Here is a 16047-nt window from a genome sequence, read left to right on the forward strand (position 1 = left end):
CCCTTGGCTGGTTTGAGTTCATCCATCTTGAACCTCTTGAGCATGTCTTGAGTATATTTTGCTTGATTGATAAATGTTCCTTGATTCCGTTGCCTGACTTAGAAACCAAGGAAGAACTTCAACTCTCCCATCATAGACATCTCAAATTTTTTGGTCATTAGTGCGGCAAACTCTTCATTAAAAGCTTTGTTAGGAGAACCAAAGACAATATCATTATCATATAGTTGGCATATGAACAAGGTCCCTTTGACCTTATTAGTGAAAAGAGTGGGCTCAATTTTCCCAATTTCAAACCCACGATCTCGCAACATCTCGGTAAGGTGCTCATGCCATGCACGTGGGGCTTGTTTAAGGCAATAGAGTGCCTTATCGAGAACGTATACATGATTGGGGAACTTGGGATCCTCGAACCCTAGGGGTTGCTTGACATATACTAACTCCTTAAGGGGACCATTAAGAAATGCACTTTTTAGATCCATTTTATATAATTTGAAATTATGATGAGAAGCAAATGCGAGCAACATGCAAATAGATTCAAGGTGAGCAACGGGAGCAAAGGTTTCACCGTAGTCGATACCCTCGACTTGGGAGTAGCCTTGAGCTACCAACCTTGCCTTGTTGTGAATGACGACACCATATGCATCTTGCTTGTTCTTATCCATTTGGTTCCAATGACGTTGTGGTTCTAGTTTGGTCTTGGCACCAATCGCCACACTTTGTTGCGCTCGAAGTTGTTGAGTTCATCATGCATGGCTTCAAGCCACTCCATGTACTCGAGTGCTTCTTGTACATTTAGGGGTTTCATGCAAGAAATAAACACATGTTGTGCACTAAAGTTGTTAATTGTCTACGAGTGGTTACCACTCTCTTCAAGCTACCATGGACATTTTCTAGGATGTGTTGTTTATGTTTAAGCTTGGTAGCATTCTTGGCGGCACATATTTCTTGAATCTTCTCCATGGAAAGTTGAGTAGGAACATTTTTGTGACCTTGACCGTCGTCGTGATCTTTCTCTTGATCTTGAGCTTGGTCTTGATCTTGAGCTTGCTCGGAGGTGTGAGCTTGATCAAGGACATCACTTGGTGAACAACCATCATGAGGTTGATCTTGTCCTTGATATTGATCACAAGGTTACGGGCCTTCACTTTGTTCTTTAGAAGCGTGTGAGTCTTGCGTCAGTGATGGTTCCACTTGTGTGGAACATTTTCCTTCTCATTTGGCCACAAGTGGATCCTCAACGGGTAGGAAGTGTCCAACACCCATTCTTCTTATGGCTTGTGGAGGAATTTCATCACCTACATCACAAAGACCACTTTGCTCTAGTTGGGCGCAATTATTTTCATCAAACTCCATGTTACATGTCTCCTCAATGAGTCCATTAGACTTGTTGAGGACTGATACGTCTCCAACGTATCTATAATTTTTGATGGTTTCATGCTATTATCTTGTCAAACATTGAATGTTCTGTATGCCTTTTATATATTTTTTGGGACTAACTTATTAACTCAGTGCCAAGTGCCAGTTCCTGTTTTTCCATGTTTTTGACCCCTTTCAGAGGAGATTTTGAAACGGAGTCCAAATGGAAGAAAATCCCCGAAAAGATTTTTTCTGGAACGGAAGAAGATCGGGAAGCTTGGGAGCCAAGGCAGGGGAGCCCCAGGGGCCCCACAAGCCCCCACCTCGTGGCCAGGGGGGAGGCCGCGCCTTCCAGGCTTGTGGCCCCCCTGGACGCCCTTTGCCCTAGGTCTTTCGCCTATATATTCCCATGAATTCCAGAAAAAGTCAATACATCATCGAAAGTACTTTTCCGCCGCCGCAAGCTTCTGTCTCCGCAAGATCCCATTTGGGGCACATTCTGGTGCCCTGTCGGAGGGGGATTCGGACACGGAGGACTTCTTCATCAACACCATGACCTCTCCGATGATGCATGAGTAGTTAACCATAGACCTACGGGCCCATAGTTAGTAACTAGATGGCTTCTTCTCTCTCTTGGATCTTCAATACAAAGTTCTCCATGATCTTCATGGAGATCTATCCGATGTAATCTTCTTTTGCGGTGTGTTTGTCGAGATCCGATGAATTCTGGATTTATGATCAGATTATCTATGAATCTTATTTGACTTTCTTCTGATCTCTCTTATGCATGATTTCATATCCTTGTAATTCTCTTCGAGTTGTGGGTTTTGTCTGGCCAACTAGATCTATGATTCTTGGAATGGGAGAAGTCCTTGGTTTTGGGTTCATACCGTGCGGTGACCTCACCCAGTGATAGAAGGGGTAGCGAGGCACGCATCGTGTTGTTGCCATCAAGGGTAAAAAGATGGGGTTTTCATCATTGGTTTGAGATTATCCCTCTACATCATGTCATCTTGCTTAAAGTGTTACTCTGTTCGTCATGAACTCAATACACTAGATGCATGCTGGATAGCGGTCGATGTGTGGAGTAGTAGTAGTAGATGCAGAAAGTATCGGTCTACTTGTCTCCGACGTGATGCCTATATGTATGATCATTGCCTTAGATATCATCATGACTTTGCGCGGTTCTATCAATTGCTCGACAGTAATTTGTTCACCCACCGGGATACTTGCTATTTTGAGAGAAGCCTCTAGTGAACACTATGGCCCCCAGGGTCTATTCCACACCATATTTTCAGCCTTACACTTTTTACTTCGTTGCACTTTCCGCCTTCAGATCTTACTTTGCAAACAATCTTGAAGGGATTGACAACCCCTTTGAAGCGTTGGGTGCAAGCTTGTTTGTGTTTGCGCAGGTACTCTGGACTTGACGAGACCCTCCTTCTGGATCGATACCTTGGTTCTCAAACTGAGGGAAATACTTACTGCTCCTGTGCTGCATCACCCTTTCTCTTCAAGGGAAAAACCAACGCAAGCCCAACCTCTGTCAACGTGTCAATTTCTGGCGCTGTTGTTTGTGGGATAGCAGAAGAATTTCTGGCGCCGTTGCCGGGGAGGAAGATCAAGTCAAGAACTCATCCAAGTAGGTGTCGCAAACTCATCTTATGCATTTACTTTGTTTGCCAGTTGCTCACGTTTTCCTCTCCCCCACTTCACCAATTTGCCTTTTTTTCGTTCGCCCTTTTTCTCGCCTGCTCTTTGTTTGCTTGTGTGCTTGCTTGCTTGCTGAAGTCACCATGAACTAAAACACCAAACTTTGTGACTTCTCGAATTCTAATAATAATGATTTTTTAGTACTCCGATTGCTACCGTCACTAGTGCGGAGTCATACGAAATCAATGCCGCTTTGCTGAATCTTGTTATGAAAGAGCAATTCTCTGGCCTTCCTAGTGAAGATGCTGCATCCCATCTCAATACCTTCATTGAGCTTTGCGATATGCAAAAGAAAAAAGATGTGGATAATGACGTGATTAAATTGAAGCTTTTTTCCTTTCTCGTTACGAGATCGCGCAAAAACTTGGTTTTCTTCTTTGCCCAAAAATAGTATCGATTCTTGGGATAAGTGCAAAGATGCTTATATATCCAAGTATTTTCTGCCGGCTAAGATCATCTCTCTCCGTAATCATATCATTAATTTCAAGCAACTTGATCATGAACATGTTGCACAAGCTTGGGAGAGAATGAAATTAATGATTAGAAATTGTCCCGCTCATGGCTTGATTCTTTGGATGATTATTCAAATCTTTTACGCTGGCTTGTTCGCTTCTAGAAATATGTTGGACTCCGCCTTAGGTGGAACGTTCATGGAAATCATGTTAGGGGAAGCCACAAAGCTCTTAGACAACATCATGACAAACTACTCTCAATGGCACACTGAAAGGTCACCTACTAGTAAGAAGGTACACGCTATAGAAGAAATTAACTCGTTGAGTGCTAAGATGGATGAGTTAATGAATTTGGTTGCTAGTAGAAGTGATCCTTTGGATCCTAATGATATGCCTTTGTATTCTTTGATTGAGAGTAGCAACGCTAGCTTGGACGTTAATTTTGTTGGTAGGAATAACTTTGGCAACAACAATGTCTTTAGAGGAAACTATGTTCCTAGGCCTTTTCCTAGTAAGTCCTCTAATAACTTTGGCAACTCCTACAACAATACTCATGGAAATTACAATAGATTACCCTCTGATCTAGAGAGTAATATCAAAGAGTTCATCAACTCTCTAAAGATTTTCAATGCGTCCATAGAGGAAAAACTACTCAAAAATTGACGATTTGGCTAAGAGCGTGGATAGAATTTCTTGTGATGTTGATGCTTTGAAAGTTAGATGTGCTCCTCCCAAAATCCACATGGATGAAACTTTGAAAGCTATGCGTGTTTCCATGATTGTGAGCCAAGAAAGAACCGCCCAAATTCGTGCTAGACATGAGTGGTTTAAAAAGGCGTGTTCTCGTGATGAGAATCACGAAGATCTTAAAGTGCTTGGTGTGACTCCCATTGAATCTTTGTTTTCTTGTGTCAAACCTAATGATTATGGGTCTAGATATGAATCCACTTTGGTTGAAAATTTCCCTAATGATTCGGGGTCCATCTATCTTGATGCTAAAAGCATTAAAAGTGGAGTAGAAGACGTTAAAACTTTGAGTAGTAATGAAATTACTACCGTGGATTTCAAGGAATTCAATTATGATAGTTGCTCCTTGATTGAATGCATTTCTTTGATGCAATCCATGTTGAACTCTCCACACGCTTATAGCCAAAATAAAGCCTTTACCGATCATATCGTCAAAGCTATCATTAAATCTCTTGAAGAGAAACTTGAATTGGAAGTCTCTATCCCTAGAAAGCTTCATGATGAGTGGGAACCTACCAACAAAATCAAAATAAAAAACTATGAGTGCAATGCTTTGTGTGATTTGGGTGCTAGTGTTTCTGCGATTCCAAAGTCTTTATGTGTTGTTCTGGGTTTTAATGAGATTGAAGAGTGTTATCTTAATTTGCATCTTGCTGATTCTACGGTCAAGAAACCCATGGGAAGGATCAATGATGTTCTTATTATTGCAAATAGGAACTATGTACCCGTGGATTTCATTGTGCTTGACATTGATTGCAATCCTACATGCCCCATTATACTTGGTAGACCTTTCCTAAGGACTATCGGTGCTATCATCGATACGAAGGAAGGGAATATTAGATTTAAATTTCCTTGAAGGAAGGGCATGGAACACTTTCCTAGAAAGAAAATAAGATTGCCTTATGAATCCATGATGAGGGCCACTTATGGTTTGAGCACCAATGACGACGATACGTGATTCTATCGCTTCTATGCCTAGCTAAGGGCGTTAAACAATAGCGCTTGTTGGGAGGCAACCCAATGAATTTATCTTTTTCTTTCTGTTTTGTTGCGTCCACACTTTCATAATTCTGTTGTGATTGTGTTTTTTGTGTTTCGTTTTTGCTTGAGCCAAGCAAAGCCTTTATGACTAGTCTTGGTAATGGTTGTTTGATCCTGCTGGAAAAAGACAGAAACTTTTCGCTCACGAGATGATTTTTCATTTTTATTAAAAAAGAGCTTTTGAGTTGATTCTTTTTGCTGCTGATTGATATAGTTTTTCCCAGGCCTTCGTAATTGTTCAGATTTCTTGAGGTACCAGAAGTATACAAAGTATACAGATTGCTACAGGCTGGTCTGTTTTTGACAGATTCTGTTTTTGTTGAGTTGGTTGCTGTTTTGATGAAACTATGGTTAGTATCGGGGGGTACTAGCCATGGAAAAGTGAGAATACAGTAGCCCATCATCAATATAGATGGAATTCAATTTTGCTACAGTACCAAAAGAAGTGGTAGTTTGTTTTCTTGTGCTAATGTTATCACGAGTTTCTGTTTAAGTTTTGTGTTGTGAAGTTTTCAAGTTTTGGGTGATGTTCTCATGGACAAAGAGATAAGGAGTGGAAAGAGCTCAAGCTTGGGGATGCCCAAGGCATCCCAAGCCAAATTCAAGGATGCCAAAAAGCCTAAGCTTGGGGATGCCCCGGGAAGGCATCCCCTCTTTCGTCTTCAATCCATCGGTAACATTACTTGGAGCTATATTTTTATTCACCACATGATATGTGTTTTGCTTGGAGCATCTTGTATCTTAGGAGTCTTTTATTTATGTTGTGTCACAATCATCCTTGCTGCACACCTTTTTGAGAGAGAGATACATGCACTCATCGTGATTTTGCTAGAGTGCTCGTAATGCTTCATTTATATCTTTTGAGCTAGATACTTTTGCTCTTGTGCTTCACTTATATCTTTAGAGCACGGCGGTGCGTGATTTGGTAGTTGACTTATGCTATGAAAGTAGTCCCAAATGTGCTAGGTACCCAAAGACGATGCAAAAACCTCCATCTTCATGTGCATTGAGTAGAAAGAGAAGTTTCAATTCCTCTCAATTAGTTTTGAGACCTGGATTCGGTAATATTGAGAGTTATGTTAGTAGGCTGTTGTGAACCTAGAGATATTTGTGTTGGAGTTAGTGATTCCCGTAGCGTGCACGTATGGTGAACCGCTATGTTAGGAAGTCGGAGCATAATTGATCTATTGATTGTCATCCTTTGTGTTGAGGTCGGGATCGCGCGATGGTTTACACCTACCAACCCTTCCCCTCGGAGTATGCGTTTAGCACTTTGTTTCGATTACTAATAAAAACTTTCGCTATGTGAGTTCTTCATGACTATTGTGAGCCCATGGTATAAATGTACTTCCACCTTCCACCATTTCCAGCCTCTCTAGTGCCGCACAATTCTCACCGGTGCACAAACCCACCAAATTCCTTCCTTAAAACAGCCGCCATATCTACCTACTATGGCATTTTCATAGCCATTCTGAGATATATTGCCATGCAACTCCCACCGTTCCGTCTCATGACTTGTGTCGTCACTCTCATATTGCCATTGCATGATTGTAAGATAGCTAGCGAGATGTTTCAACGTCATATGGCATGCTAGATCGTTGCACATCCCGGTACACTGCCGGAGGCATTTCCTATGGAGTCATCATCATTGTGATCTTTGAGCTGTGAGTAAATAAAAGTGTGATGATCATCATTATTAGAGCATTGTCCCATGTGAGTAAATAAAAAAAGAGGCCAAAGAGCCCAAAAAAAGAGAGAAAAGAAAAAAAAAGAAAAAAAGAGAGGGCTAAGAGCCCAAATTAAAAAAAGAGAAAAGAGAGAGAAAGAGAGAAAAAGAGAGAAGGGACAATGCTATTATCTTTTTCCACACTCGTGCTTCATGTTAGCACCATGTTCTTCATGATTGACAGCTTCTTGATTTGTCACTACCATATGCTAGTGGGAATCTTCATTTTATAACTTGGCTTGTATATTCCAATGATGGGCTTCCTCAAAATTTCCCTAGGTCTTCGTGAGCAAGAAAGTTGGATGCACACCCACTAGTTTTCCTTTTGAGCTTTCACATACTTATAGCTCTAGTGCATCCTTTGTATGGCAATCCCTACTCATTCACATTGATATCTATTAATGGGCATCTCCATAGCCTCTTGATACGTCGAGTCAGTGTGACCATCTCCTCCTTTTTGTCTCACAACTACCACCACACTCTATTCCACCTATAGTGCTATATCCATGGCTCGCGCTCATGTATTGCGTGATAGTTATAAAAAGTTTGAGAAAGTAAGAGTGCGAAAACAATTACTTGGCCAATTCCGGGGTTGTGCATGATTTACATTATTTGTGTGAGGATGATGGAGCATAGCCAGACTATATGATTTTGTAAGGATAACTTTCTTTGGCCTTGTTATTTTGAAAGTTCATGATTACTTTGCTAGTTTGCTTGAAGTATTACTGTTTTCATGTCAATAGCAAACTATTGTTTTGAATCTAACGGATCCGAACATTCATGTCACGTGAAAGAAGTTGCAAAGGACAACTATGCTAGGTAGAATTCCACATCAAAAATTCATTCTTTATCACTTCCCTACTCGAGGACGAGCAGGAGTTAAGCTTGGGGATGCTTGATACATCTCCAACGTATCTATAATTTTTGATGGTTTCATGCTATTATCTTGTCAAACTTTGGATGTTTTGTATGCCTTTTATATACATTTTGGGACTAACTTTATAACTCAGTGCCAAGTGCCAGTTCATGTTTTTTCCATGTTTTTGACCCCTTTCAGAGGAGATTTTGAAACGGAGTCAAAACGGAAGAAAATCCCCGAAATATTTTTTCTAGAACAGAAGAAGATCGGGAAGCTTGGGAGCCCAGGCAGGGGAGCCCCAAGGGCCCCACAAGCCCCCACCCCGCGGCCAGGGGGAGGCTGTACCATCCAGGCTTGTGGGCCCCCTGGACACCCTTTGCCCTAGGTCTTTCGCCTATATATTCCCATAAATTCCAGAAAAAATCAAGAGATCATCGAAAGTACTTTTCCGCCACCGCAAGCTTCTGTCTCCGCAAGATCCCATCGGGGCACGTTCTGGTGCCCTGCCGAAGGGTGGATTCGGACACGGAGGGATTCTTCATCAACACCATGACCTCTCCGATGATGCGTGAGTAGTTCACCATAGACCTACGGGTCCATAGTTACTAACTAGATGGCTTCTTCTCTCTCTTGGATCTTCAATACAATGTTCTCCATGATCTTCATGGAGATCTATCTGATGTAATCTTCTTTTGCGGTGTGTTTGTCGAGATCCGATGAATTGTGGATTTATGATCAGATTATCTGTGAATCTTATTTGAGTTTCTTCTGATCTCTCTTATGCATGATTTCATATCCTTGTAATTCTCTTTGAGTTGTGGGTTTTGTCTGGCCAACTAGATCTATGATTCTTGCAATGGGAGAAGTGCTTGGTTTTTGGTTCATACCGTGCGGTGACCTCACCCAGTGACATAAGGGGTAGCGAGGCACTCATCGTGTTGTTGCCATCAAGGGTAAAAAGATGGGGTTTTCATCATTGGTTTGATATTATCCCTCTACATCATGTCATCTTGATTAAAGCGTTACTCTGTTCGTCATGAACTCAATACACTAGATGCATGCTGGATAGCGGTCGATGTGTGGAGTAATAGTAGTAGATGCAGAAAGTATCGGTCTACTTGTCTTGGACGTGATGCCTATATGTATGATCATTGCATTAGATATCGTCATGACTTTGCGCGGTTCTATCAATTGCTCGATAGTAATTTGTTCACCCACCATGATACTTGCTATTTTGAGAGAAGCCTCTAGTGAACACTCTGGCCCCGAGGGTCTACTCCACACCATATTTTCAGCCTTACACTTTTTACTTCGTTGCACTTTCCGCCTTCAGATCTCACTTTGCAAACAATCTTGAAGGGATTGACAACCCCTTTGAAGCGTTGGGTGCAAGCTTGTTTGTGTTTGCGCAGGTACTCTGGACTTGACGAGACCCTCCTTCTGGATCGATACCTTGGTTCTCAAACTGAGGGAAATACTTACTGCTCCTGTGCTGCATCACCCTTTCCTCTTCAAGGGAAAAACCAACGCAAGCCCAACCTCTGTCAACGTGTCAATTTCTGGCGCTGTTGTCTATGGGATAGCAAGGACATGGTAAGCACAAGTGTTTGTAGCATAACTAACAAATATGCCCTCTTCAGCTCTAGGTTCAAATTTAGACAATCGAGCACCTTTCTCTCGAATCAAACAGTTACAAACGAATACCCGACAGTACTTGAGGTTGGGCTTGTTACCGGTAAGAATTTCATAAGGAGCGTTGGTTCAGACCTTGCGGAGGTAGAGACGATTAGATGCATGACATGCGGTGTTGATGCCTTAAGCCCAAAAGTTGTACGAAGATTTGAACTCCGCTATCATGGTCCTTGCCGCGTCCATCAACGTTTGGTTATTCCTTTTTGCCACACTAGTTTGTTCAGGGGTATATGGTGCAGAGTATTGGTGCTTGATCCTCTCATCACTAAGAAACTCATTCAAGTTGTAGTTCTTCAATTCGATACCATTGTCACTTCTAATCATCAACATCTTTGCCTCATATTGACGTTGAGCTTCATTGGCAAAGTCGATGACAGTTTGTTGGGTGTCACTCTTCCTCTTGAAGAAGTATACCCAAGTATATCTTGAGTAATCATCCACAATCACCAAGCAATATTTTCTTCCGCCAAGACTATCAAAAGATGGAGGACCAAAGAGATCCATGCGGAGGAGGTCCAAGGTCCTCTTCGAGTAGATGGTAGTCATGGGTTGTTGAGTCGCCTCGTGTAGCTTTCCTTCAATACAAGCACTACAAGCATGATCTTTGGCAAAACTCACATTTGTTAGTCCAAGAACGTGACCCCCCTTTAGGAGACTTCAAAAAGATCTCGTATTGACACGGGATAGCCGGCGATGCCAAAGCTATCCCACATCAACTTTAGCCATCAAGCAAGTGGCGGTCTTAGTGGGTCCTCCAAAAATTTAACCACTTAAAGACCGTTCTTGACATGCCCAGCAAAGGCTACTTTAAGAGTCTTTCTCCACAACAGGGTCATGGTGTCAACACCAAATAAAGTACAAAACCCCATGAGTGCAAGTTGACGAACACAGAGTAGATTGTCTGCAAGGGTCTCAACAAGCATGCCATTTTCAATGGAAAGTTCTAGTGAGATTACCACCTTGCCAAGACCCAATACCTTTGAAATTGCATCATCACCAAAGGAGACTTGGGTGCCTACACAGGGGTCGGGATGGATGTCCACCACCAAGTCCTTGCTTCCGATCATATGATTTGTTGCTCCACTATCAAGCAACCATGACACTCCACTGGAAGCAAACTCCTACAAGATATCAATGCTTGGATTTAGGTACCCATTCTTTAATGGGTCCTTTCGAGTTAGTAACAAGGATCTTAGGAACCCAAATAGACCATTCAGTGTACTCATAAGGAGAACCAACAAATTTACCAAAGATATTTCCATCACTAGCACGACATAAACATAAGAGGGGTTAAAGTCGCCGACATTGTTGGACGGGAGGGTTTGCCCTTATTGGCATTACCACCCTTAGATTTTCCCTTATTCTTCTCACGAGTACTCCCTGGCTTTAACAAAGGTTTCCTTGAGCGTGGGAGGTTGCTTGGTCTTGATCTTCTTTTCCATCTTGGACTTGGGTGTAAACCCAACTCCTTCCTTTGCAACTACTTCCTTTTGGTTGCTCAAAAGGTCATTAAGATTCTTTTCGCCTTGGATGCATGCACAAGGCCTTTCTCAAGTTGCTCCTTCAACTTGGAATACTCCTCCACAAGATGCACATGCTCACAACAAGGGTTAGTAGCATCGACATTATCAATTAGCATGAAAGGATAACACGTGGCTATTTCCTTAGTAAGTTTTACTCGGAGTTAAGCATGATACTCTTTGAAAGAACCATGCACACTCTTCAAAGATTTGTGAGCCTTGTCAAGTATGATAAACTCCTCATTGAGTATATCATGATCAACCCCAAGTGCAACCTTTTTGGATTTGAGCACACGAGAAAGATCACAAGCATGATCAAGATATTTTTATAATTTAGCAAGGTCATCATTGAGTGACTCCTCAAGAGTCAAACGAAGACTTTGCTCTTCCTTAAGAGCAATGGAAAGATCTGCTTTCTCATCCTCAAAGTGATGACTATGCCCTTGTAACGTAGAGATAGTTTCTCTATGAGATTCAATGAGGTCACTAGCCTCACCAAGTTATTCCAATAGAGCAACATAATTCTTCTTGGCGTTACCCTTGATCTTCCTCATGAATCTATCAAAATAATTTTCGTCAACATTTACCTCCTTTTTTCATCTCCATTATCCATAGGAGGAGTAGTGGAAATGGTAGTTTTGATGTTGGAGGTTACCTTATTGGAGGCCTTGGACATAAGGCACTTGGCATTGCGGTTCTCGTTGTGGGCCTTGAATAAGGACACCTTGCTTGGAGAAGAGGATGCAATGGGCACCGTGGTCATTGCCATTACTTCACCACTTGCATCATTATCATCATCCTCATCATAGAGGTAATCTTCTTGATCCACCAATACCTTTTGGGGCATCTTCTTGGTAAAATTATTCTTGTTAGGAAAGATCTTAGCCTTGTCTTTGCGAATAAGCTTGCCTCCATTGTCTTCCCTCTTCTCATATGGACAATCTGCCACAAAGTGACTCACATTGCTACAATTGTAGCAAGTCCGCACGCGTTGCTTCCCTTGGACCCACTTGAGTTTTTCTTGGAGAAGTTGGGTCTTGAGTTTCTCTTGTTGTCCTAAAATGGCCTTGGCACAAGAGCCATGTGCTTGTGTTAAGCATATTTGGTGTCTTCGGGACAACTTTCCTCTTTTTCTTCTCATCATCCTCCGAAACAACCTTGAACTTCGAAGCAAGGTTGGAGGTGTATTTTCTTGATCGTTGGACATGAGCTAGAGAACTGTCGGCTGTCTTGTTCAATATGTTCATCGCAATGAACTCATCCAACACATCGCTTGATGACAAGGAGTGAAAGTATGGCCTTTGACGGATGATGGAGGACATGGCCTTATTGAAAGGCATGATATCCTTGAGAAACTTTTTCTTGATTCAATTGTCATCTACATCCTTGCTTCCATGATTTGAAGAGCAACGGCAAGAGTTTTCATTCTCCAGTGAAGCTCACGAGGGCCCTCATCATCAAGCATTGCAAATTCATCAGCCTCATCAAGGATCACTTCAAAGTTGGACCGTTGAATACTCGAGCTACCCTTGTACATCAATATAATGTGTTCCCAACAATCTTGACTGAAAGGACGCAAATGAGCAAGATCTTCAATGGGGACAACCGCTTGAAGGATGAACAAGGCAGAGTGATTGAGTTGATTGTCGACCTCTTATCTCGGAGTGAGGCTTCTTGGATCATGATGGTAGTACCCTTGTTCAATGATTCTCCAAAGTTGTGTTGAGTTGTGATTCAAATGAGCTTTGATACAAAAAACCCAATTAGCAAAATCATTCTTAACAAGTTTAGGAGGAGGACCAAGGTTAATAATATGCGGTGGGTGGACTAGTCCTCCATAGACCGCAGGAGGGGGAACCAAGGCATAGGTATCCGCCCCGCTCTTTCCTTGAAGCAACTTACTCTTATCACTATTAACCTTCTCCTTATCGGAGTTCGCATCTGATACGTCTCCAACGTATCTATAATTTTTGATTGTTCCATGCTGATATATTATCATTCTAGTATGATTTTGGGGTATTTGTTTACCATTTTACATTATTTTTGAGCATTAACCTATTGACCCAGTGCCGAGTGCCAGTTGTTGTTTTCTCTACGTTTTCCACTTTGTAGGTTTTCCATACCAAACGAGGTCCAATTGCCCTAGAATTTTTTGATGATTTTTTCTGGACCAAAAGAAGACCAATGAGCATCGGAAGAAGGCTTGAGTCCTCATGAGGGCCCCACAAGTTAACAGGACATGATCGAGGGGGGGCCTGATAGCTTGTGCTTCCCTTGTGGCCCTCCTAACTTCGTTCTTTGGATTATAAATTCTCATGAGTCCCGAAACACTTTTTTCGCCGCCACAAGGCTATGTTCCGACGGGAGGCCATCTCGAGCTCCATTCCGTCACCCTGTCGGAGGGGGGTTCAATCACTGAGGCCCCCTTCATTCATGATAGACCTAGGGGTCCAAAGTGAGTACCTAGATGACAATCTCTCTCTCTTTGATATTCAATACAATGATCATCGCAACTTTGCTTTGATCCATATGATGTAATTCGTTTTGTGCGAAGTGTTTGTTGGGATCCGATGGATTGTGGGTTTATGTTCAGATTATTCATGATAAATATTCGAGTCACCTCTCAATACTTATATAATTCTTATGTGCATAACTATGATAGCTTCATAATTCTCTCTGATCTATTGAAATAGTTTGGCCAACTAGATCGAATTTCTTCGGCGAGAGAGGTGCGTTGTGGTAGGTTCAACCTGGCGAATTTCTATATACCAGTGACAGAAGGGGACAAGATGCGTATTTGCGTTGCTGCTACTGAGGATAAAATGATGTGGTTTATTCATATTGCTTGAGTTTACTTTATCTACATCATGTCACTGTTCTCCATGCATTACTATGTTTACTTAATACTCTAGATGCATGTTGGATAGCTGTCGATGAGTGGAGTAATAGTAATAGGTGTAGGAAGGATTCAGCCTATTTGTTTATGGACATGATGCCTATATACAACTGATCACTGTCGTGAATATCGCATAATTATCCGCTTTTCTATCAAATTCCCAATAGTAATTTGTTTACCCACCATATGCTATTGTTCCATGAGAGATTCCATTAGGGAAACCTATGGACCCCGGTTCTATTCACAACATACTGATAAAACATTCATTGCCTTTGTGCCATTTACTTGTTTTTATTTTATCTTGCTATCTACAATTATCTACACACCTCACTTGATTGCAAGAACAAGACAAGAGGATTGACAACCCTCTTGCCCGCGTTGGGTGTAAGTTATTTGTTCTTTTGTGTGCAACAGCTGAAGATGGTTCTAGTTTATATTCCTATTGGTTCGATAAACCTTGGTTTCATAACTGAGGGAAATACTTACCCACTTTGTGATGCAATAACCCATTCCTCTTCACGAAGAACCCAACGCAGAACACAAGTATCAGCATCTGACTCCGAAGGAGTGGGGTTAACCACTCGCAATGAGTCGGTAGGAAGTTTGAGCCCTACAAGGAAATCTTTAAGAATGGATCTGACCTCGGTAGACACTGAGGATCTAAGTGAGGACATAGCATCATTTAGATCCTCTTAGGAGATCGTGTTCTCATCCACGGCCTTGGGTGATTCCACAACCCGACCCCCTTCTTCAACCATACTCTTTGGGCGGTGAAACACTTAATCAAGAGAGTAGCTCTAATACCAATTGAAAGGATCGATATGGTTGACTAGGGGGTGAATAGGCAACTACCAATTTTTAGCTTTCCTTTAACTAATTAAGTTTAGCAACAAATAGGTTGTCTTGATATGCAACTAGGTGAGCAACCTATATGATGCTAACAATTATGAATACAAGCAAGAGAAAATATAAGGTAAAGGTAAGAAGTCCACACAACTGGAACCGATGAAGACGAGGATGTGGTACCAAAGTTCCTTCCTTTTAAGGGAAGCACGTCACCGTTGTAGCGGTGTGGAGGCCCAATGCTTCCCAAGATGCCACTAAGGCCACCAGGTTCTCGTCACGCCCTCACACAACGCAACATGTCGTGATTCCATTAGTGGTGCACTAGAAGGCGACAACGAGGCCTTTACAAACAAGGTTGGGGCTATCTCCACGGCTTAAATGGAGGCTCTGAACAAAATCACGAAGCTTCACCACAATGGAATATGGCTTCGAGGTGACCTCTTCCATCTAGGGTGCTCAAACACCCAAGAGTAACAAGATCCGCAAGGTATTAGTGTTGGAAATATGCCCAAGGTTTCCTGACCATAGACATGAGATGTCGTAACGGGATCACATCATTAGGAGAATGATGTGATGGGCGAGACCCAAACTATGAACGATCATTTCAGTTCATTGCTATTGTTTTCTGCATGTCAAAGCATGTGTTCCTATGACCCTGAGATCATGCAACTCCCGGACACCGGATGAATACCTTGTCTGTATAAAACGTCACAACGTAACCGAGTGACTATAAAGGTTCTCTACAGGTATCTCCGAAGGTGTCTATTAGGTTGACCTGGATCAAGACTAGGATTTGTCACTCCATTGGACAGAGAGGTATCTCGGGGCCCACTTGGTAATGCAACATCACAACAAGCCTTGCAAGCAATGTGGCTAAAGAGTTAGTCACGAGATTTTGTATTACGGAACGAGTAAAGAGACTTGCCAGTAACGATATTGAACTAGGTATAGAGATACCGATGATTGAATCTCGGGCAAGTAACATACCGATGGACAAAGGGAATAGTATACGAGATTAACTAAATCCTTGACATAGAGGTTCGACCGACAAAGATCTTCGTAGAAGATGTAGGAGCCAATATGGGCATCCATTCCAGGCAATTTGTTATTGACCGGAGAGTGTCTCGGTCATGTGTACATAGTTCTCGTACCCGCAGGGTTTGCACACTTAAAGTTCGGTGACGTTTCGGTATAGTTGA

Source organism: Hordeum vulgare, chromosome 6H, assembly GCF_904849725.1.
Source record: "Hordeum vulgare subsp. vulgare chromosome 6H, MorexV3_pseudomolecules_assembly, whole genome shotgun sequence".
NCBI lineage: Eukaryota > Viridiplantae > Streptophyta > Magnoliopsida > Poales > Poaceae > Hordeum > Hordeum vulgare.